General features: G+C 54.0%; 1 long non-coding RNA gene across 1 annotated transcript in view; it reads right to left on the reverse strand.

Moving 5' to 3' along the window:
• Positions 1 to 23,365, reverse strand: part of LOC123460065 — a 29,399-nt gene extending 6,034 nt beyond the window's left edge. Inside the window, exon 1 of the long non-coding RNA XR_006637175.1 lies at positions 22,819 to 23,365. This is a non-coding gene — a long non-coding RNA (uncharacterized LOC123460065). The remainder of the gene's footprint in view (positions 1 to 22,818) is intronic.
• Between the last annotated feature and the right edge of the window lie 1,218 nt (positions 23,366 to 24,583).

Consider the following 24,583-nt stretch of genomic DNA (forward strand, 5'->3'; position numbering starts at 1 on the left):
CAAGCCAGCATCGTCCTGCTCCCAAACTGCACTTTTCTGGGGCTGTTGGCAGAGCCAACAGCTGTCTGGAATGTGTACTGTCACCTGGTGCCATCTCCCACCACACGCCCTCTGGGGCAGTTCTCTCTGGGCCTGCGCAGTCTTGCGTTGTGCATGAGGGCTTCGGGGAACTTGTGTGCAGAGCTCTGGTCAGCATCTTTGCGCAGCTTTCTCCTCGCTGTGCTCTGCATATTGCAGAGGCCGCAACGACCTGAAATCAACCTCTGCTTCCTCCAACAAACTGACGCTGCCCACCGTGTATGGCTCCATGTTACTGAACGGAGGTCGGAAAAGTTTCTCCAGGCAGAAAGCCAGGCCAGGTGTACCTCTGTATGTGCAGAGCCTGGAAACGGTTTTGCTTCACACTGTGTCAGTCACACTACCATCACTTTGTCAAACACCTGAAGCAACTTAAAAGGAGGGAAGAGTTCTTTTAGTTCATGATTTCAGCGGTTTCAGCCCAAGGTCAGCTGGTTCTGTTGCTTTGGGCCTGAGGTGAGGTGGAGCACCATGGTGACAGGAGCATATGACAGAGGATACTTGCTCCATAGCAACCAGGAAGTGGTGGGAGGGGAGGGACAGAGAGGGAGAAAGAGAGAGAAGAGAGGAGAGGAGAGAAAGAGAGCAGGGGAGTGAAGGTGGAGGAGGAGGAAAAGAAAGGAGAGAAGAGGAGAGGAGTAGGTCCCAGGGCAAGCTGACCCACGCCCTCCAACTTGGCCCACCTCCCAATAATGTCATCACATTATGAATCTTTCAGTGGATTTATCTGTTGTTTTGGTTGGAGCCTCCAGGAACCAACCTACCTTTCAATGATTGGATCCAACACCTGAGGACTAAGCCTTCCACTTTTGAGCCTTTTGGGGGGGCACGTCACATCCAAACCATAGCACACAGGTTCTGTACAGTTAGTGGCTGTCCTTAGCAGGGCAGTGTACTATTCCATTGCCATTATTCTTATCATGGACAGGAGTAGTGTCCCATCTCCTCCTCCATGACCTCCTGTCCTTCCATCTGTGATATGGTTCTGAAGACACACTGGCCTGTTTCAGCCCCTCTCATCCCCCAGGCCCCACTCAGACACTGTGTTTTATATCCATTGCCAGGTCTCTGCAGGGGAGGAGTCTTATTCTGAGACTGCTAAAGTCCAGTGGGGACCATAGGATACGTCAGCAGCTCGTAAGAGGTGAGTGCCCCAGGCTTTGTTTGGTTTTCCTTCTTTTTTTTTGTTTTTGTTTTTTCAAGATAGGGTTTCACTGTAGCTCAGGCTGACTTGGAATTCACTTAGTCCCAGGCTGGCCTCCAACTCACAGCAATCCTCCTACCTCTTCCTCCCAAGTGCTGGGATTAAAGGTGTGTGCCACCATGCCGGGCAAGATGATTTTATTTATTTGTTAGTGATGGTTTTTATTGTCACATTTTCGTACCAGGAAAAGAGTATTGAAATGTGATAAAAAAAAATGAGCATCAAGGCTGTAGGAGATGGCTTGGCAGTTAAGGCATTTGTCTGCGAAGTCTAGGGACCCAGATTCGATTTCCCAGTACCCGCATAAGCGAGATGCACAAGGAAGGTGGCACATGCATCTGGAATTCGTTTGCAGTGGCTGGAGGCACTGGCATGCCTCTTCTCTCTTTCTCCCTCTCCCTTTCTATCTTTCTCTCTTTCTCTCATAAATAAATAAATAAAAAGAAAAAAAAAGACCAGGCCTTGAATGATCATCTCTGGGTCTCTTGATGGTGTTGGCATGCAGCGTCTATAGATATGAGTACTGGTTGCTGTTCCACTGGATGACCCTCCACCGGGAAGGGCAGGTGTCTAGAATGTGAAGATGAGGGTCCTCGATTACCAGAGACTCACCTTTCTGGGCTAAGGAAAAGAATCAAGGGAGCTGGGCAGTGTGTTTGTGTACTGTGATTTATTCAGTACTTAACAAAATATCCTTAGACATCAGCCACAGGTTAGGCACTGAGGCAGAGATTTTATCTCTGCCCTGGTCATGTCTGTCATGGTGGAAACCAACTGCTCTCTAATTGGACTGGAGGCCTGCTCCATGGGAGGGAATACATCCCTGATACTAAAAACTTAAAACAGGGGTAGTCATGACCACTAGGGGTGTAACATCTGCTGCTGTCTGGCTAAATGTAGATACTATGCTCATCAAACTACCCAGTAAGCACTTCTCTTAATGTTCATACCCTTATATTAATACTATTCTCACTTTTGGTTCAGAACCTTCTCTTTTCAGATGGCAGTGACCTTGGGATGACTCAGAAGGTATCATTGTGCTGGAAAGAAGTGACAGGCGTGCTCAGCACTTCAGTATCTCTATCACACCTTCCAAGGCTCAGTCAGGGTCCATTGCAGAAGAGGTGGTGGAAAGAATGTGAGAGCCAAAGGAAGTGTAGGACTCCTTATAATGTCCTCCTCCAGACACAAAATGGTCTGGATATCCATGACCTCACAGTGCCTGACACTACCTACACAAAACCATCATAATAGGAGGAAAAAATCATGACATCAAAATAAAAGAGACTGATTGGGAGGGGAAGGGGATGTGATGGAGAATGGAGTTTCAAAGGGGAAAGTGGGGGGGAGGGAGGACATTACCATAGGATAGTGTTTACAATCATGGCAGTTGTTAATAAAAAAAAAAAAAAAAAAAAACTGAAAAAAAAATCTCTGCCCTGGAAAAGCTATGGGCCTGGCCCACAGAGGGGAAAGCAGAGGAAGAGACAAGTGACATCTTCCAGAATGCCTGGGCCCACACGCTGCAGGTTCAGAAAGCCTTCCAGGGGGCCACTGGAGTGAGGGTGTGGGCACCAGGAAGAAGGCAGGGAAGGAACGTGTGGGGAAGGGCCAGGAGGCTCCAGGAGCTAGCACTTGGGTACCCCTCAGTAGTGACAAGGGGGAGGAGCCAGCTCCTTGAGTGCTGCCATGAGGCCAACAGACCCCATCAAGACATCAGTGAGGGGCCCCAGGGCACCCTAAGCCAGACGGCATGGCCACATGTGTGCTCACAGCTCTACCGTGGCCACTGTTAGGTGGAAGTCTACAGAGAAAGGAGTTGCCCATTAAGGACTTTCCCAGTGATGAGGTGAGAGGGTAGAGTGATGGGCTCAGGGCATGGAGACCCATGCCCTGAATGCCAATCTGCCATTCCAAGGCCGAGGGCACCAGGGGAAGTGGGGCTTTGACTCCTCACACATCTGTAGAACTCACACCCTGTGTGAGTGCTCTCTGCGTAAATGGTAGGTGTTTCACTCACACTGGGCATGTGAGGAGACTGGGGCTTGTGGAAGAGGGGACATGGCTGCCCAGCTTCACAGGGTACACACGGGCAGGGTTAGAGCCAGACCTGACTGCCGCCAAGAGCCCTGCTGAACATTGTCCACCTGCGGCGTCCAGCCGAGCAGAGATCAGGACGTTCGGTTCCACGTGGACACGGGCCTGTGCGCAGACGCACACATTCACATGGGCCAGTGCTCCCATGTACATAGCTGAGCACAGATGCACCTACAAGTGTTCCCACACGCAACATGCTCACACACACTCTCACTTGAGCAGGCACTCACATGTGTGAGCTCGCTGCAAGGTTAGGGTGGGGAGGCCATTTTTGGAGCCTCCCCGGCCCCTGGCGCCGCCTTCTTCCACTGGGTCGGAAGGTGGGTGCGGGGGGGGGGGCGCGGAACTAAGGGTGTAGTACTCTTTCACAGCACACCAAGAAGCCCCTTTTCTGCCAGGGGTGGCACCGCATACAAGGTGTCCAGTCAAGCCTCCCACCAGGGGCCGGAGGCTGCTTCAGGGGCCTGTGTGAGGCAGCACACACGGAGGCAGCAGGGCTCCCAAGACAGGCAGTGGGCAAGCCATGTGCACCCACCTATGCTGGGTAGGTGCCATCATAAGAAGTATGGACGTGACCCAGATAGTAGTGAAGGGAGGGCCACGTGGAGCCTTTATGCCAGGCAGCATGGCCGTATGTGTGCCCACAAGTTCCACTCTGCTCACAGGAGGTAGAAATCTGGGCTGGGATTCTGCATTCTCCGCTCAAAGACCGTGGGGAAATGGCCACATCACTGGCCACAGGCGGAATGATTGCTCCCAGCTCATGCTCACAGCCCCTCCATACCAATTCTGTTCTTGTCAGAAATAAAGAGGTCCCTGCAACCCACCCATGCGCCATGCCTCCCTCCATCTCTCTCTTGTCTTTCCTTCTCTTTTTCTCTGTTCGCCTTGCTTCTGCCCCTCCCCCACCTTCTCCCTGCGCCCCCCTCCCCTGAACAGCAAGAGAAATGGAAGTCGAGCTCTTCTCTTGGCGATAATTATTGAAAAGTTCAGTGCAGAGACAGACAGCGATGCTGCGAGCAGGCGCACAGGGGTGGGACATTAAGATGCGTGCACACAGCTTGCCTTGCAGCAGATGTTGGCATAATTAGAGAGGGAAAAATTATGAAATTAATTTGTGGTTCAATGTAAATTTCGGTGACAGGGGAAAGCTAGGCTTCAGTCACCGCATGTGAGCATTGACACAGGCATGCATATGTACCTGACAGCCCCCCACCCCACACGCGCTTACACAAAACACGTATATACACAAGCGCGTGCACACATGAACACACATAGCCCAGCTTCCAGGGGAGTGATAATTGTCAGCCCTCTCCAGTGGAGAGACAGGCATGAAAAATAAGGAGGAAGGGAGTAGAGGGTGATTCACTCTCTTAGAGGCTCAGCCACTCAATGGGCTAGGGACAGTGCCCCTCCCCACAGCAGGGCTGGAGAGTTGGTGGGGACACTCAGCTAGGGAACCTTGGTAGGTTTAGGCTCATGCCCTCCAGTGTCTCAAGAGCCCTGGGGGTACGGTGACCCCCTCCTAGGATGCACACAAAGCTGGAGCCGACCTGCTCCTCACTGTGCATAAGGGTCATCCTTGATTCTGATATGAGCCATAGGCAGATCAGAAGGGAGAGGGGCAAGTGGGCTGGCTAGGGACTGTCAGCAGGGAAGAACTCATGACCAAAACAAGAGACTGCTTCCTAGTCCCGAGGACTCACAAGTGGCTGGTTTCACTGGTCAGAGGTGCCCTGAATGCTGGGTACCCAGTGTATTTTGAGGGCAGCAGAGAACACAGAGAGTACCTGAGAAGGGCGGGGTGTTCAGCACTGCCTGCCTCCCACCCAGAACTGCCTCCAGTCATCAGAGAGGACCTCTATAGAGTCTACAGGGGTCTTCAGTCAAGTGGACGTGCAGACGAGCCATCCCCAGCTCCACACAGGACTCCCACGAGTAGCCACACTGACCCTGCTAGACCAGGTCCCTCCCCTTTCCTCTACCCTGATGGCCAAATGACCTTCTGGCTCTCAACTCCCTCCATACTCAGGGCTGGGGCTGGGCTCCCTGTCTATCACCCTGGGGTGTTCATAGGAGGCATCCTTGGATGCCCCCACCCCGCCCTGGCCTCCGCACTAGGCTGGAGCAACAGCAGTATCAACTCATCCTACCCTTGTGTGCGCTCAGCCTCTCAAATCCGTCTGCCTCCTACTGAGGAATCCACTCCACAGCCTCTCTGGGCCCCCATTGCGGCCCCTCCTCTCCTGCTGCATGGCGAGCTTTTCCCTAAGCTTCCTCCCTTGCTCCTCCTGCCCTGCCCGCCGCCTTCAGCAGCCACAGCTATGAGGACCATCATCACATGGATGTCCCTTAATCCTCAACCTTGAAGCCTGTAGACACGTGGTCCAAGGAACCTACTCCCCCCCCCAGTGGCACTCCCTGATCCCCCTTTCCCTTTCAGCCATACCCTCCTTTATCTCAGCTACAAGCTGTCTGCTCAGAACACAGTCTCCTCCAGCCCCAGCCAGGTCTGTGGTTATTGTCCCCACATCCTGTCAGGGACCCACATCCCAATGCACCTTTCACAGCGGGGCTCTCAGCTTCTGCAGGGAGCCCCCTGATCTCCTTCTGCAGGGTTGGATGCACATGGCCAAATTAGTCAGTTTTGCCTTATTAATGAGGCTTGTGTCTGTCGGCACCTGTTACTGACAGGGTGGGCTCCGCTGACCAGTCTTGACCTCAGGCTCAATAGGCTGAAGAGAGGCGAGGGGCTGAGACGGGAGGTTTGGGAGCCTGACTGTTAGCAGCCACGCATACATGGAGAGCGGTGGCAAGAGGCGTCCTGCATGGGTCTTTGTTCTCTGTGTGGCAGTGAGGGAGAGGGGGCTCTGCCTGGTGTTGAACAGTGGTTTTAACCCCAGTCAGGCCTCTTTTGTGTTCCACACATGGTCGAGGGACCCAGAGACACCTGGCAGTGGTTTAGGCACAGAACTTAGAACAGAGGTTTAAATGTGGCTTTGGGGGCTCCCCAGGCCCCGACACACACAAGGTGAGGAGAGACATGAGGGTCCCGGTGGTCTGTCTGGGGCCACGGGTCCAGTAGGCATTGGAGCCAGTGCTCAATCCCAGGTTGTGTGATCCTGTGACCTGTGGTTTGCTGTCCCTATAGACAAGGACAAGCCCTTTGTGACAGAAGTGAGACAGGAGGTCACATAGCCAAGGCTGGGCTCTGGCCCTGTCCAGGGTGCTGAAACTTGTGCTGCGCTGGGTGAGGAGTTGCGGAGTATGCATCCGTGGTAGGGGCTTGAGACCCCCGCCCAGTTTCCTCTCACCCACCCACCCCTTGCTGCCCTGCACAGCCAACACGGAAGCTCCAGGTAGTTTCTGATATTTGCTGCCAGAGGTGTAAGAACAGCCCAGGCCGTGGGCACAGAGGCACACATTTCTGCACTTGCTGTGGTACCTTGGTCAGATCAACTCCTGAAAGCTAAATGCCCTCTCTGTCCAGAGTGTGGAATCTGCCTTCCCCTTGGGATGCTCTATGTCTGCGCTCAGGCTTCTCAGCCCGCCTGCATGGGGAGGGCAGCGTTCGCCTCTGTCTTCGGTTTGCTCGGGGGTGCTGCTTCTTTGTTTCAAACCCTTGAAACTTGCATATACATATATACTTGTTTATAGCCTAAATAAGGATCAGAAAGGAAAACTGAGGTTGTATGAGCCCATGTGTCCCCTGGGGGGTGGATCCTGTAGATGTGACTGGGCAAGCATCTGAGACGCGTGGAGATGGGGTCATTTCTGCATGAGAAATGGTGTGAGTGTCCACTGTCCAGTCGAGGTGTGCATCATGGATGAGCTAAGCACATGTGGCCAGCAGTCACAGATCGATACGTGGCCTGCCTGAAGGACAGCACGTGTGGCTTGTGCCTAGTGTCGGCATGGTGTATGGACACGTGTGTTCCTGGGGTTGTTCCCGGCAGCCCCCACCAGCCCCACTCCCCAGCTCATTAAGGCTCTCCCATTATTCTGACATTTGTGCACATCACGTACCGGCAAGAAGTAATTTACTTAGAAGAAATTAAAAGTTCATTTTAATTGAGCACACACTGCAGTATGCAAATGCGCAGCACATTATGTACACTGATGCAGAGACAAAGCCATCATCAGCGATTAACCCCTCACACACCAGGCTCCAATGCTCAGGGAAAGACTCTGGGCCCTGGAGGGACTTCCCTGTCTCCTGTCTCTGAGCAAGAGGGACTAGCTATTCCTGGTGGCCTCTGAACTCTCTAGATAGAAATACTGCATATGTGCTGGACCTGGGGGAGAGACAGGAGGCTGGGTTCACCCCAAGGCCAGCCCGTAGCCTTGGATGGTGGGAAGGACCTCAACAAAGTCTCCAGTAAACCCAGGGCAGCCTGAGCTCCACTGTGTAAGTAACTCCTGACCCTGACTTCTGGGTGTGTCCTCCCTACAAGTGTCAGGAGATGGTGAGGAGAGACTCTCCCAATAAGTATTGCTCTCAGTGCACAGAACAGTTCAACACCCCTTCCTGTGGGTCTGCAAGGTACCAGATCTGTGTGAGTCCTGAGAACTACCTAGCAGCCCCGGTCAAAGCCATGGGAGATGGTCCCACTGTAGTCTGGTCTTCTTCTTGACCACCAGTCCCCTCATGTGGCAGTACCAGGCACATCCCACCCACCCACTCATGTTAGCGAGGCAGTGCTGCAGAACCCCCCCCCCCACCATCCCAGAGGTTTCTAGAGATGGAGCTGGACTGTAGCCCAGTCCCTGGACTCTAGGTCCTATGCTTAAGGGCCTAGGGACATCAGAGAGAAGGGCAAAATATGTTGGGTCTTCCAGAGTGGGCCCTCATCCTGGTCCAGAAGAGGACAAGGAGGCAGAGAAGCCAAAAGAAATCCACTGAACGACAATTAGCCTAGGCTTCTGGGAGAGCCCCCTCCCAGGACACCCAGTGAAGTCTGAGGAGGAGTCTAAGGAGGCAGGACCGAGCTGTGTGACTGGGGTTGTTGCAGGACATCTCTGATCTCCTTGCCTCATTGTGGACAAGCAGTGCTGGACCCCTTGAGATATCTTAGCACAGGCAACAAGTGGCTGGGGTGGGTCTCTGACATCCCACAGCTTCTCCTCTGTCTTCCTTGCTGCCCCTCTCTTCTCTGTTTCTACAGCACTGGGTGGCAGGCCCACACATGTTCACCTCAGCCAGCTCACCCTAGGACAACAGGGAGGGCCAACTCCCACCCAGCATCCTGGAGGGGCTGGCCTGGCTGGATGGAAGTGGGGATCCCGTTGGGGCTGTGACTGGTCCCTGGGATGTTGTTTTCACATTCGATCTTCACTACCTGTCAGACGTGGGATTTTTAATGACAGTGAAGCGAGGCTGCTTCACAGATGTGAGCTGACAGCCAGCTGCAGGAGGCAGACAGATTACCTCCAGACCCAGCCTGCTACGCCCACAGATCCACACAAAGGCAGCGGCTCACCTCACTTGGATGAGCAGGGATAGCAGGGGGCCAGAGCAGACTATTCCTGTTTCCCCAGGGCCCCGCCCCACCACAGGGCAGTACCCGCCCTTGTGAGTACAATGGGGTCACATCGCTCACATCCCGGGTACTCAAATGCACAGGACCCTCCTCCAGCCAGAACCGCAACTCCAGTCTAATAATCAACACCTCATTTATTAGCCATCCAAATCACAGGTCCCTGATAACACCTGCTGAGGCAAGAAGAAAAGGGGCTTGTGCCACCGTGGACCCCAGGGGGCCAGAGAAGAGGGTGGGAGCTTCAGGGAGGGGAAGTACAGCAAAGATAGCTGTCCTCAGCTTTCTCTGGCTGGGCTTGGCATAGCTGTGGGAATTCTGCCCCCTCGCCTGAAGATCTCAGACCCTAGATGCACGAGAACCCAAGAAGGAAGGCCATAAAAGAGATCCAGGCTCTAGATGTGTGCCAACCTAGGTACCTGTGTCTGAGGTTCTCAGGCCTCTGGCTTCCACCTCCACAGAAGGCCCTGCCCTTCATTTCCCTGCCTCTCCCCTTCCAGAGCAGGAAGCCCAGGGGAGGAGATGACTCGAGCCTTAGGCAAGGTAGGTGTTAAGTTAGAGCCCATCCTTCCCCTCTACCCAACAGAGCAGTGAATTTATGTATGTATGTATGTATGTATGTATGTATGTATGTATGTATGTATTTATGAGAGAGAAAGAGGGAGAGAGAGAGAGAGAGAATGGACACTTCAGGGCCTCTAGCTACTGTAAACAAACTCCAGATACATGTGCCCCCTTGTACCTCTGGCTTTATGTGGGTCCTGGTGAATCGAACCTGGGTCCTTTGGCTTTGCAGGCAAGTGCCTTAACTGCTAAGCCACTTCTCTAGCCCCAGAGCAGTGATTTTTGACCTTCCCAGGTGGAGCTAACCCTGCACATATTTCCCCAGAGTATCTTCTTCCCAGGGTGGGAAGGAAGCTGAGTCTGGCCCTGCATCCTCCAGGCTCTGAGATGCGTCCCCAGGGTTTCACAGAGCACCAACTTCGGGTCAAGCACTTCCACAGTGTAAGACACATGCCACACCTGCTTGTTCGCCTAAGATAGTGGGAGAGGTAGGCGGGGCTACGCTGCTCTGCCAATGGCTACGTGGCTTTGAGTGAGTTAATGAAACCCTCTGTGCCTCCTTTTCTCTACAATCAAGCGCGTATGTCTTGGCCGAGCTTGTGTGGACCACAAAAGAACTCTGGGGCAGCCAGCCTCCAGCAGAGGAGTGTGAGGTGAGGAGGTGGCCTGGGATCCCTGCTGGCTTGCGGGGATTGAGGATTCATGTGGCTCTGACTCTCTGCCCAGGAATCAAATGTGTCTTTAGCACTGTTCCTTCCTCCTGCCCCATCCTGTCAAACCTGGATGCCAGGAGCCCCTCCCTTGCAGCTGCCACCCCCATCACACCCTCTAGGGGTCTCATCACACCCTTGAGTTCTTCTGCCTCTTTTCCGTCCTGCCCAAAAATCAGCAGTCAGGCTGGCTGGCTCAGCCCTGTTCCAAATTGTCCCCATTGCCTTTGCCTCCCAGACCTTAGCCATGTCCCTAGTATTTTCAGATTTCCATTCAGGTCAGCGAGACCCTGGCTCTGCAGCTCCCACAACGACATGGGCTCGTTGTCAACAGCCTTGCCCGCTGGCTGTGGGCATCAGTGGTCCAGGGTGCTGAGCTCGATGATAAGCGCTCCAACTGCCAGGCATGGGCCAGGGGGTCCCTGTGGAGGTAGCCCCGGGCAGCATTGCAGGTGCTTGGGCTGAGGGAGAGCATAGGTATCGCCTACAGGCCACAGATGGTCAAAGCCCGGACAAGTCACCCTGAGCACAACTCTTTCTATTCTTTTTTTTTTTAAATTATTTATTTATTTATTTGAGAGCGACAGACACAGAGAGAAAGACAGATAGAGGGAGAGAGAGAGAATGGGCGCACCAGGGCTTCCAGCCTCTGCAAACGAACTCCAGACGCGTGCGCCCCCTTGTGCATCTGGCTAACGTGGGACCTGGGGAACCGAGCCTCGAACCGGGGTCCTTAGGCTTCACAGGCAAGCGCTTAACCACTAAGCCATCTCTCCAGCCCAACTCTTTCTATTCTTGGTCACCTGATCAGTGTGGGCTGCCGAGACAAGAGCAGAGCTAGTTGATCTCATGCTGGCCACTGACCAAGCACCCGCTTATTGGCTATGGGGGCCTGGATGTATAAAACACCACGATGGGGCTGGAGAGATGGCTTTGTAGATAAGGCGCCTGCCTGCAAAGCCAAAGGACCCAATTCCCCAGGACCCATGTAAGCCAGTAGCACAAGATGGCACACGTCTCTGGAGTTCATTTGTGGTGGCTGGAGGCCCTGGTGTGCCCCTTCTCTTGCTCTATCTGCCCCTCTCTCTCTCTCTTTCTCTCTGTCTCAAATAAATAAATCAACATATTTTTTCAAAAAAGAAAACACCATGATGGGAATGACTTGCATCAGGGGTCTCTGAGTTGCTGATGTTACAAAGAGAACTGGGTTCTCAGTTCAAGAGCAGCTGTGGAATGGTTGAGGCCATGGGGGCACTGTAATGATCTGCATGGGATCAGGTTTGCCAGAGGACCCTGGCTGGAGGTCATCTTAGAGCTCTTCCCCTCCAGGTAGCTAGGACTTCATTTGTTTGCTAACACCAACTGTCTGCTGGGGGTCCCTCGACCTCATGTGAGATCATGAGAGAGGATGCTATGACTGACTGGTGATGCTTTCTATGGCTGGAGATGGGACAGGCCTTAGGATACGGATAAAGATATTGAGGCTCAGAGAGACAAACAAGCCTAAAGCAACTGCATGCCCGGATTCCACCCTGAAGATAACTCGGGTCTTTCTGTTCAGTGCTCCTTTGGCCTTCGGCATGATTTCTGCTGTCAGCCTTCTGTCTTCTGCCCTCCATGGGTGCTCAAGACCCTCATGGTCCTCGCCTGGCCCTTCTTTATGGACCTGCCCCTGTCCCTAATAGTCTCTGAGGTTTGTTTGTTTTTTTGAGATAGGGTTTCATTCTAGCCCAGGCTGACTTGGACTTCACTATGTAGTCTCAGGGTGGCCTCAAACTCAGGGTGATTCTCTAACCTCTGCCTCCCAAGTGCTGGGATTAAAGGCGTGCGCCACCACACCCGGCTAATAGTCTCTGAGTTCTAAAGAGGAATCAGGCGGCATGCTGCTCTTGTCTAGGGCTCACATGTGGGGAGGGCAGCATGGAGCCTCTCACAGGTCCTCTCAGCTGGTCCTGTTCCAAAGGGAATCAAGTTCAGTGTATGTCATCTACACTGCAGTGTGGAAATTCAGGCTCAGCAAGGACCAGAGCTGCTCGCTCATGTCACTGCAACTCACTGCACCTTTCCCAAGTGGCCCCTGGGCATCCCTAGGCTAGACAAAGTCCAGCTGTTTGTAAGGCACACACAGGAGTCCACTGTCTGGGTCTGTCACAGCCTCTGAAACCTCGTAAGTACCCAAAAATTTGGGGGACAAATGGCCTACCTTCCCCCCTCCATGTCTCAGGGTGCCTTTGTCCTCTTCCTTCTTCCCACCACCAACTGGGGAAACGTCTTCTTCCTGTGAGACCCGAGACAGGGGCCACCTCCTTTGAAAAGCTTGTCTTCACTCTCCAGCACGCACTTTCTTCCTCTGAGCCCGGGGCTCTTTGAAGCATCTTGACCGCTGCTTCCCATATGGGGGAAGGCAGCATATCTACCACACACTTAGCATGGTGCTGGCCCTGGACGTGAGGTATAGTGGAGGGTTATGGAATAAACAAACAAACAAACAAAAAAAGGATGGAATGCAATGGCTAAGAGGACCTAGATAGCTGATTTCCAAAGACCTGAGATGAAGACCAGCTAAGAAAGGGTGCTTGCGGTCATCAGTGGGTCCCCACACTGTCTGATACCTAGGAGACCTTGCGTGGCCCTGCAAAGTCAGGGGCAGCTGGCTGAGTCCAGCAGCACATGCAGAGACACCCCGGGGCAGCCCCAGTGGGACTTGGGGGGGGTGCTGAACTAAGTGGTTTGGGGCCTTCAGGAGGGATGGCTGCACCCCCATGCACACTGTCCCCAAGGCTCCAAACAGGGAGCTGAAAGAGTTAAGTCCTCCATGAGCAACTGCGAGAAGAAAGTGGTAAACAATTTTTCTCTCCCTCGGCTAAATTAATATGCAAATTCCTAAGCCCCCTCCACTGGCGTCCCCTGCCTTGAAATTAGCGAGGTAGAATGCTCGGGCTAATTATGCATTCAAACGAGCAGGCTGCGTTCTTGCGGCGCTAAGAGGATGCGGAAAATGATTGTGAGAAGATGGAATTGACATTCGAACGGGTCCTTCTGGGACATCTGGAACTGCTCTGGCATGCACAGCAGCTGTAACCAGGCTGTGACCACCAGCCACCCCTGGCCTGGGTAGGGGGTGCAGGGGCTTGGGCATGCTCTGCACACTTCCTCCAGGCCAGGGGAGAGTGACTAGAGACCAAGAACAGCCATCCACCCTCCAGTTCCCCACCAGCGAAACCTCACGTTTGTGTCCCGATAAACACGAATCCTTCTACTAGGAATTCTGTGGTGTGACTGTGCACCGACACCAGCACCAAAGGCAGGATGCTGTGAAGAGGGCTGTCAGAAGTAGGCCAACCCGGGAGGGCACAGTGGGCACTGTGTGCCAGTGTCTCGAGTCATTTTGGGCTGAGCTCTGAAGCCCACTGAAGAGCTCTGCTCAGGGCAGGAGGTTGACAGCTACGCCTGTGGTTCCTGAACCCCAGCCCATCTCAGCTGTAGCCGTAATCATCCAATAGATTCCATGTTGCCGCTGTAGGTAAAAGTGCACTTTGAAGCGGAATTTCTCAGCGAAGTGGGAGTTTGAGCAGCGGGAGGAAACAGAGTAGAAGATGCCTGGTGCTAAGGATGGATGGGTCCAGATTGGGAACTCTCTTTTCTTACTTCTACTGGTGAAGCCCATCAGTCCCAGCTTCCCAACCCATCCTCCAGCTATTTCTAACCTCAGTTTCCTGGTCATGAGACCTTCTTCTGGTGGGGGATCTCCCTCAGTTCCATCTCAGTAAAGAGCTCCCCCTCCACACCCTGTCCAGATGGACCACCTATGCCTCGTGCATAGTCTCTTTAAAGCGCTTTCTGACTGCCTTTTGTTTATTCATTTATTTATTTGCTAGTGACAGGCAGAGAGAAAGAGGCCAAGAGAGAATGGGTGCACCAGGGCTTCCAGCCACTGCAAACAAACTCCAGATGCATGGCTTATATGGGTCCTGGGGAATTGAGCCTCGAACCAGGGTCCTTAGACTTCACAGGCAAGTGCCTAGCTGCTAAGCCATCTCCCCAGCCCCTGACTACCTTTCTTGCATAGCCTCATGATGGCTTTTTGATTGGTGTGGATCCTGGACTTTTACTATTCCTAAGGTCTAAGCATGCCCTTCTACCCTGTTTCTAAGCTCCTGCAAGTGTGTTGTCCTATTATCTCAGCCGCAGCCATGGTTCCTGGTTTTGATACTTAAAGATCCTGTCCATCTGTCCATGCTAGTGAAAAGACTGATGAGTGGCCCCATTCTTCTTGACATGCTATTGTGTCCTTGAAAAAGAGGGAGACCAGCAGAATAAGAGGCTCTGGATGCAGGCACTGACTAAATTCCAGGCAACATCACCACTGTCATGACCACCATCACCGTTACTGTCACCATCATGTCACAGCCACCACCACCACCATTATCACTATGTCGCATCAGCATCATCACCACCATCGTCACTATCATCACATCCCTCTTATCACAACCATCACCAGCACCATCATTCTTACACCAACATAACCACCATTAGTACCACCATGCGTTGAATCCTCACACTTTGACTCTGTAGTGTTATTATTGCCTTCCATTTACAGATGGGCTTGAGATCATTAGTGACAGAGACTGAACTTGACCTAGATCTTTCCAACACCACCAGCCCAAGTTCATAGCCCCGTATTTCACTTTTCATCCCGCAGGGCAATGCTTTTCAGTGAGGCATTGAAGAACAAAGAGGGTTCATCCAAGCAAATGCAGAGGGAGGCTGCTATTCTCTGCCTGGGCCAGAGCTGGCGAAACGAGCCCAAGTCATAGCCTAAGGGGTTCAGTTCAAAGCAAATCCAAGACTTCCAGACTGTGTGTTCTTAATTATTAGGATAACCAGGAATGAGGCCAATGACTGCAGACAACCTCAGTTCTTTGAGGATGAGGAAGGCCAGTGATAGCTGGTTGGTAGGTGACTTAGACTTAGTTCAAGAGACTTATGGTTCAACCACCCTTTCTAGGAAGCAGGTTGGGGCCTCAGGACCACCCAGGGCCAGTAGGCTGTCCCAGACCATGGTTGTAGAAGAATGCAGATCCCACCAGTTTCCCCACCTCAGAAGCTGTTTGGGAATGGGTTCTGATGGTTGCAAGAGCGAGCCCAGGACTCTGACTGAATAAATTGCACCCTCTCGGCTGGCCTAACTTCCCCATTTATATACTGCTGGAGTGCTGGATTAGACACTATCTAAAGGCACTTGACTGAACTTCTGTGTTTCTGTGTCTAGGTTCCCATGGATTCCTTTGCCTGTGTGTCCATCACACCAGAAGGATTCAGGGAGACCCCTGGTGCTCAGCACCCACCTCCAAAGCAGGAGCTCAGCTTGAGTCTCTGAGGTAAGACACACATTCCAGAACGGCCCTCCTAGCCACAGAGAAGAAGGGAGACACAGACCAAAAGGAAGGCCTACATTAGGAACAAAGTCCCTGGAGCTCAGCACAGAACAGGCAAGTGAGCGTGCCCTCCCTCTTCCCACCACCCATCCAGTGAGAACTGACCAGATTTCTAAAGTTAGAAGGGTCACGGGTGGAAGCCCCAGACCATTCCCACCCCCTCCCTGCAGCCAAGTAGCTACGCGGATGGATGGGTAATGTTAAATATTCATCAGATGCAATGAAGTTACTGGAATCGCCCATTAAGATGTAACGCGCAATTTGCAGCTTTCTCCTAACACCCAGGGCAGACACGCATCAGTGGGATGGATGGCGGGTAGCAGAGGAAGACGAATCGCCAGGGAGATAGTGCATCTCAGAGTGATCGATACAGACCGGCAGCTCCGAGCAGTCCGAGAGCGAGCAATAAGTACAAGTAAATAGACAGGCGGATTAATTAAGCCCAGCTCAGGGAAGGGAGGGAGAAAGGCCCAGAGCATGATCCACGCACAAGCAAAGAGGGGAGGCAGCATGCTTTGAGGCTGCTAGGGTGGGGAGCAGGAGCTCAGGCTTCCACCAGGACTGGTTCCGGAATGCACTTGGACTGCATCTGGCCATGCAGTGACCCCAGTTTTGGAGGACCTCATCCAAGTGAGGCTGCTGACTCCTGTGAGGTCCTGGACCTCCAGAAGGGACAAGGGGGCTCGCAGTCTGCTCTTTTTCCATCCTGGAACCAGCCTCTTCCCTGGAGCACAGAGCTGTAGGAGCTGGGGTTCGGGGTGCTTTGTCCCTCTGGTAGTGATGCATGGCCCTGCTAATTTGCTGCGCGAGGCTGTTAATTCTGGCGCAGCTGCTGCGGCCGCCCTCCAGGCTCTCCGGAATGCCGGGCTGCAGAGCTCACTGCAAATTAACACCATTTGTTCTGCAGAACATGTTTCATTTCTACACGACACGCATAGCTTATTACCTCGCTGGCAGCGTGGGGAGAGGCAGTTGGGGCCCAGGGTGGGAGAGAAGACATGGCTCAGACCCCTCCTGCCTCCAATACATTCACTCAGACCCACCATCTTCAGCAGGGGAGGAACACCAGCCCTGGATCCTTGTCCATAAACTTGGACATGGGAGGAAGGGAGGTGGTTCTAGGGAATAGTGTGAGCTCCCTGTCTCCTGGAAGTCCTGGCTGCTAGTCCTGGAAAGGAGGTCAAAGCCCTAGGCAGGACCCTGGCCTCTTAAGTCCTGGCTCTGGCTCCTGTGCAGTTCTGTGGCCTCAGAGAAGCAACTTGATCTCTCTATTTTTTTTGTTGTTGTTATTTTGTTTTGTCTTGTTTTTCAAGGTTGGGTCTCACTCTAGCTCAGGCTAACCTGGAATTCACTCTGTAGTCTCAGGATGGCCTTGAACTCATTGCGATCCTCCTACCTCTGCCTCCCCAGTGCTGGGATTAAAGGCGTGTGCCACCACATCCGGCTCTGACCTCTCTATTTCTTTAACTGTGGAGATACTGTTCCTGCCTTGTTGGAGGACTGGGAGGGCACACTCGCTGGACTCTCAGCTCTGTGACTACCACCCTGACCATTTTCTGACTGCTGCTAGAGGTGGCAGTTATATGAGTCAGACAACTGTTAGAGAGAAAAACTGGAGGGAGGGAGGCAGGTGGGCAGGAGTCACATTAGGCAGGTTGTCTTGAAGTCCTCAGGGAGTCTGCTGGGCCTAGCCCATGTGAACAGCACCTGCTCACCTGGACAGAGGAAGCCTGCATCAGGGTTTCTAAGTTTGGTGCTGGAAAGTCTGCAAGCAAGAAGGGAGAGGCCGCAGGTGTGTCACGCAGCTTCACTCTGACCGCCATGCACACATGGAGCTCTAGCTCTCTCTGGCCCCACAAGGGTGACTCACCATATTGGTTGCCCACTTAGTAAGAGACACAAGTCTGGCTTTGCCTCCCTGACACTCCCTGCTGACCAGGGAGCCCTGGCAGGCTGACCAGGACAATGTGGGGGCTTTGTGATTGGCCCGATGGGCCAGCTCCTCTTCCTTTAACCCAGAAGTTTGAAGATCCTCTCTGAGGACACAGCAATGGGCCCCATTCCACTACTCCCTGAACTGCTACAGTCATCTACTCTCGTCCCTGTCCCTAGACCTCCTTCCATCTCTTCCACCTTGTCTTTCTCCTTGGCCCCATTGTTCCTGTCCTTGTCCATTCCTCTTACTAAGTTTCTAGAGCAGCAGCATTCTGTAGATCACTGAAACTGTCCAACAGGAGGGCCAGACAGCCTTGGGGCTTGTTAATGGAAGGACCATAGAACCAGGATCCACAGCCTAAAGGAAAGGACTCAAGCTCTCAAGGGCAGACTCCTGGGGCCAGGACCTATATGGGGTTGGAACCCAAATTCTCTAGGAAAGGATCCCTGGCCCACACCATGATCTCAAGGGAAGGACCTCGGGGCTGGGACCCATGATTTTGAGTATTTCTAGTTCTCTTCCCAGCGACACAGGCAGCTCTTGGGTCTGGCCTTCATGGAGCCTATTGCACCAGAAGCCCCTGGAGCCCCGGGGTCTCTGGCCTTCCTTGAGAGTAGCTCCAGGGAAGAGGTGGCAAAAAGAAGTGCTGTCAGGGGTCTGTACAGTGAGTGTCAGCGGTGGGGGGGATGCCTTTTGAGCATCCCAGCCACCGAGCTAGGTGCTGTCCCTCCAGGGCTGTGTGACTGAGATTAGCGTGGCACACACAGGAAACACAGGCACAGAGGACAAAGGCTACTCTGCCAGTGGCAGAGGTGGGCTTAGCCCAGGGCTGCTGACCCCCAGGTCATGCCCTCAACATGCAGCACCACCCTATGGCCCTGCCTTGATCCCACCCAGAACGGCTAGTAGAGCACCCTGTAAGCACACAGCCCGAGAGCACCAGTGAGGATATTGGCACCAACAGGCCATGGAAGCACTTCTAGTGGGCGCTCAGCCAGTCATCCACCCTCCTTGCTGAGCTGAGCTGGCCCCGGGCACACTGCCCCCATCCTCATCAGATAACCCAAGAACTAGTAGAGAGCCCTGACTCGTGGGATCCAACTGCAGCATTTGGAAAAGAGTGACCCAGAACTCCTGCTTCAGTCAGAGACCCTCCTGAGGCCGTCCTCGGGTCCCAGGGCTGAACCATGAGAATGACACTCTCCCACAGACTCAGGAGCCCGGGAGCTGGTGAGAGGGTCTTGCTGTCTTAGGGCACACATGCAGCTTGGGGCCATATTCACGTATCATAATACCTCAGCCCAAGTGTCCAGGCTGGGCCCATGAGTGTGGACAGGCTGGTCCAGGGAAGGAGTGGGTGGACAGAGGTCCCATGCTGGCCAGGCTCAGAGCCATCTGGGTGGGTCTGGAGCTCCTGTGGTACAGCTCTGAGGTCACGAGGGAGCTCATATCCAGTGTTTTATTAGTTTGTAGTTTGCATCTGCAGCCACCTGGCTGGAGGCAGTGTCACTGGGTGGATCTTAAGGTATGGTGGGCTTGCCATTTCAATCTAAAGATCTGCAAAGTGTGCCTGGCTGGAGTTCCTGAGGTGTGCTGTGCAGTGTGGCTTTTTGGCTTGTGCTTCTCTCTGTGTGTTTGGTCCTGTGAAAGCAGGCCAGCTTCTTTTGCCATTATGGAACTTCCCCTGTATCTGTAAGCTTCAATAAATATCCCTTCCTTCAGAACTGTGCCTGGGCTGGAAGTTCATCTCCGCTAACCTGAAGCTGTCTGCTGCATGGTGGGGGACAAGGAGCTATAATACCACCTATTCTGGCCACTGGGTGAAGCTTTTGAGAGGAGTCAGAGGCTGACCACAGAAGTTCATCCCACCTAGGGACTGGTCCGTGCACCTTGCCCTCCTGTGGTAGCAATTTGCATACGGGTGCCCAGGGAAGTGACCAACCTCAGGCCATGGCTTTCCCAGGACATCACAGGAGAGGATGTGAAACTGCCTTCCATCCACCGTGCTTCATAGCCTAGTGGAGATGCCTGGGGACAGACACTAGGGCCCTCTGCTCCTTATTGCACATAGCAGCTGAGATTTCCCGAGGGTTTTGGAGGGTGGAGGGGCAGTATGGACCCCAGAGGACAGCAGTGGGTCTTTTGCTCTATGTTACAAAATTCCATCTCCAGGGCAAGAACCTGTGCTGGGAGATTTCTACATTATCTTGGAGGAGCAAGTGGCTGAATGACAGTGAGCAGAGCTGGATCAGCCTGTGCACAGCAGGAGGGACTCAGGTGGGGCACAGGGTCGAGGTGTATTTGTGTGGGATGTTGGAAGGCATGGTGGCATCTTATTCTTGGGCTTGTAAAGCAGGGTGGGGAGCTCTGTGTGGCTGTCAGTCTCCCGTGAGTTGGCTTGTCCCATGCAGAGTGGCCTCTCCTACCCTTCTGAGCCAGAGCACATGTTGATATACCCAGATGCTGACCCTGGGCTCGGGGAGGAACAGCCCTAGAGCAGGCTAGAAGATAAAGCCACCAGAGATTTTGACCCCCCACCCCACCATCAAAGAGAAAGGGGCAAGGCTGGTCGAGAGCTGGCAGGGTGCTCCTGCCAGGTGCCTGCTCACGCCCGGCTGTGGGCGAGGCTGGCTGCCTGGCTCTCCATGGTGGGAAAACTGCAGAAGGCTTTCATGTCAGGAGGCAGAGCGGCTCCATGAATATTTCATTAGGGAGCAACGTAGGGCCCAGGAACATCTGGTGGAGTCTCCAGGGAGCTGGGCCAGCGCAGGAAGCAGGCACTGTGAAATTCAGGAGGCGGAGGGGGAGGGAGGAGCAGTGAGGCAGGTGGGGATGCCAACCTCCCTGCCAGCTTTCCATCCTAGGCATTGCAAAGCCCAGGGCAGAGGGCAAGCACGTGAGTGTCTTTCCCTATGACCAGTGGACACCAGGCCTTGCCTGTACTTTCTGTCCCCATCAACAAAGACCTGAGACCAGCCTGGGGGAGGAATAGGCAGGGCAGAGGGGTGGATATTCATTCCCCACTAGGCCCACAGGCAGACTACAGCATGGCCTGGCCATTCATGCTAGTTCTGAGTGGAAGGTTCCTGATAAGGGTCTAAACTTAGGCCAGACCAACTCTCCCCATGGGCAGAAGCGGCTGGCCTGGCTGGGTGGAGGGTCTAGGGGGAGTCCAGGGGTTTATACTCCATAGAGTATGTTTATGCTGTGCACTTAGACTGTAATGAAGACCTGGGCTCATGGTGGGCAGCCAGAGCTACCTACAGCCCCTCTGGATACTTAGACCAGAGCTCCTGGACCAGACCAGAATGTTCCTTGCTGGGAGAACATTGGACCAGCAGCAACTTGGCCGATTGAGTTGGGAGAGAAGCCACACTCCCCAGGGTGCAGAGCAGACAGTCAATAGTGTTCACACAGCTAGTTCCGTCCCCTACTCCATTACCCACCTAGTCCCTAGAGCCTGGTAACCAGAGTGCCGCCTACACCACCACCACCACAGAGTTCTGGAGAACATAGGTCCTTCTTAACCACTGATTTCTGATCTGGGTCAGCTTCCAAGCCAGCACCCACACCCTCGAGCTTGCTTCTGGGAGTCCCAGGGACTCAAGCAAGGTGTAGAGCAGAATGCTGCTCTGCCTAGAGCTGGGAACCAGGAGGCCTGCATGGAGCCTTACTTGGAGAACACAGGTCCATCATCCCACTTCCATCCAACTGTTAGCCAGTTTCTTGGCCCTTCATGTTAGCGTCAGCTCTGGACCGTGACTCACTACAGCATGTCTGTGGCCCACTGACCTTGGTAACTCCAGATGACCAGTGGGCAAGTGCCCCACCCAGCATTGGCCCACCCTGGGGGATTTTGAGAGGGAAGGTGACTTAACACAAGGTTTTAGCCAGAGCCTGGGGACTGCAGCCCACTCTGGCAGCAACTCCCCAGGCTGTGGGATGGCAGAAGGCAGCAAGCCCCGCCCAGTTGTCCATGGGATGTATATAGCTGGGACTTTGTGGGGCTCAGAACCTCCCCAGGAGTTATCTCCTTTCTCCTGATGGCCTGACTGTAGGCCCTATGTCTCCAGGTCTCTGTACTACCTTCCTTGAAGCTCCTCCCTGATCCTCCTTGGAGGAAGGGGGAAGGGCTTCTCTGCTCAGTTGAGTTCAGGAGTCCACCCTAGACTCTGCAGAGGAAAGTGGGCACCACATTGCCCCCACAGATGCCCCTACTCACCCAGATGCCACAGCTCCCCTCAGGTGATGTTTTCTTTTTGGAACTAGATCTGCCTTTTAGAGGACTATGCTAAGACACAGAGGACCAAGCCCGGGCGTGGCTTCGGTTTTCTTCTGCAGTGGCATGAGTCCCGGCACCCCATGCCATCCTAGGCTGGAAGGGTAACAAAAGTGATACTGACCCCCTTATGCTTGCTTGGGACCTTGCCGAGGGAAGGGTAGCCGGGAACAGGGGAAGCCTCTGTCACCTTGCCTGCTCCACACTGGCCACCCACATCACAGCAGGTGGAATGTTCCTGCCCCCCCGGCACCACCCTCTGCCCAGCCTATGATCACCGGGAAGAGGGTGGGCTTTGTCCTTAGAGCTGCCGGGAAAGCCCAGCCACGTGCTCCTCCCTCCAGAGCCCACCCCATTTGTGCCCTCCGCAGCTGGCTCCTTGGCACTGGCACATTTGGCTTCTGTCCCATTGATCTGCATGCAGGCATTGAGGTGCCAAGCTGGGCTATAGGCAAGGACGGGGGCTCTAGGCAGATGGGAAGAGTGGGGCAGTGCGTCTTTGGGGGCTCTGCGACCCTCGGGTGTAGCCCCAACCCACCCTGCAAGAGAAAATAGACTGTGCCCCTGGACAGTCAGGAGACCTACAAACAGGGAAGGGAGTACTCTCCTTGGGAGCCCAGGCATCACTGGTGAACACGATGAAGCTTTGAGACCCCTGTGGGTGCGGCTGCTGTCTCCACAGTCCCAGGCGGCCCACCCAGACTAACCATCCCACCAGCTGCAAGACACCAGCCAAGTACACCTGGGCAAGCAGCAGGCATCCCAACCTCAGGGCCATATTGAGGGACCCAGAGGTTATATGATTCCACAGGGATGTTCTAGACACAGGGCAACCCAGAGCCCCCCCTCCCAAATTGGCCCTTCCTGCAAACTGCTGTGCTGCAAAACCCGGCTCAAGTCAGACCTAGACCCTCATCTGCACCCCAGCACAGATGCCAGGTGCCTGCACCCCAGCGGGCTTCACACCCTCATTACCTGCGCTGTGCCGGCCGTGCCTCCATCCGCCTGCTCCCAGCCTGTCCTCTGTGGCAGCATTGCCAACTGTCTGCCGCCTCCCGACATGGGCTGCCAGCGATCTGCCGTGGGTTTTGTGTGTGAGGTTTGGCCCCATGCAGCCACTGGCACATGCCATGGCAAGCGTCCATCTTTCTTCACACCCATCCCTCACTTCTGCAGCCTTCTTGTTCCTCCTGCGTCCCTGCGGTGCCCGCTTGGAGGGGAGTTGGCACGGATGGAGCCCGGCCCGCCTCTGCAGCTGAGGAGAGCCATGCTTCTTCTTCCTCTTCCTTTCTTTCTCTCTCTCTCTCTTTTTTTGTATTTTAAACACACACACACACACATACTCTCACACACACATGCCAAGCCCCCCCCAACTCCCCCCCAACAACACGCATCCCTTCTGTCAGGAGCAGACCCAGCCAAGAAAGCCCCACGCAGGCGGGGGCAGAGCGAAGGGGTTTTGCAGAGCAGAGCGATGGAAATCCAGCCCCATGGCTGCTTCCCTTCCTGTCCCCAACGCGCGCACTGCCTCTTACGTAAACTACCAGGAAGAAATGAAAGGCAACTCAAATCCATGTCACATCTTGGAGCCTCCTGATTGGGTACACCTTTTCACTGGCCCTATCCTTCTGAACACACACCGGTCCTAGCCACCCACCTCCCCACCATTGTCCCATGTGGCCAGCCACCCCCTACCAGCCTGCCACATGCTGTGGTGACCATGCTGGGCCTCCAGCACCCCTTCCTGGAAGCATTTTTTTTTTTTTTTTGGTTCTTTTTTTTGAGAATCAACTCCGGCATGCATGCTGAGGACATGGCGACCATGGCCGATACAGCCTGCCTGCTGGCTGAGAGTCAGGCAGCTACAGGACCGGGATTGCTGGCTGTTGGGGGCACAACTCCAGGTCCTGACCTAAGTCCGGGGAGGCTTGAGGAGGACCCAAGGGGACATGAGGGCCAAGGCCAACCTGAGGTCAAGGACAGGAGATGATGGAAGAGGGGACTGGTCAACCCTCCAGCCAGTCACCCCAGGGTGGCAAGTCTACCAATGCCACCTGCCAGTTCAATGACATTTTGACTTCATCCTCATGGATAGAACCTAGTAGAACTTCCTCCTGTCATGATGTGATGGGGGCTCTGTGGGTCCTTGGGGGTGGGGAACAAAGGTTTGTCTTTGTCCATGATAGTTATACTCAGTGATCACATGGTATCTACCCCTCACCCACCTTTCTCCCTACTTGGAGTAGATCGAGAGGCTGGAGCCAGAGCCCTGTCATGAGCGCTGCTCCTTCTGTAGTAGGGGTCAGGAGAGGCAGAAACTGGGCTCTGGCACTTCTGCAAGTTCTGTGCATCTACCCCATTATAACTTCCCTCCGCTCATCTTCTCATTATCTGAGAAAAGCAATCCCTGTTGCTCCCCAAGTCTCCTGCATGGTGGGAGGAGGGGCAGGCAGCACCTTCCCAGGTCAGTTGCTTGATGGCAAGGAGCAAACAAAGGAGCCTTCCCTGACCGCTCCCCTCTGCCTTGTCCTCCCCGGGTCCTGAACATCGTCCAGCCGTGGGTTCCTCTGGAGACTCCAGGCCAGGTTGGCTCTGGGTCAAAGGTCATCCCAGATCAGCTCACTTCAAAGGAGCTCACACTTGGTGCTCTGGCCTTTTGCATTTTCAGGCATGTTTCTTTTCTGGGTGTTATTTTTTTTTCTCACCCACTCCTCTCAGGAGTAATTGACCTAACTTGAGC

The sequence above is a fragment of the Jaculus jaculus genome, chromosome 1 (genome assembly GCF_020740685.1).
Source record: "Jaculus jaculus isolate mJacJac1 chromosome 1, mJacJac1.mat.Y.cur, whole genome shotgun sequence".
In the NCBI taxonomy this organism is placed as follows: Eukaryota; Metazoa; Chordata; class Mammalia; order Rodentia; family Dipodidae; genus Jaculus; species Jaculus jaculus.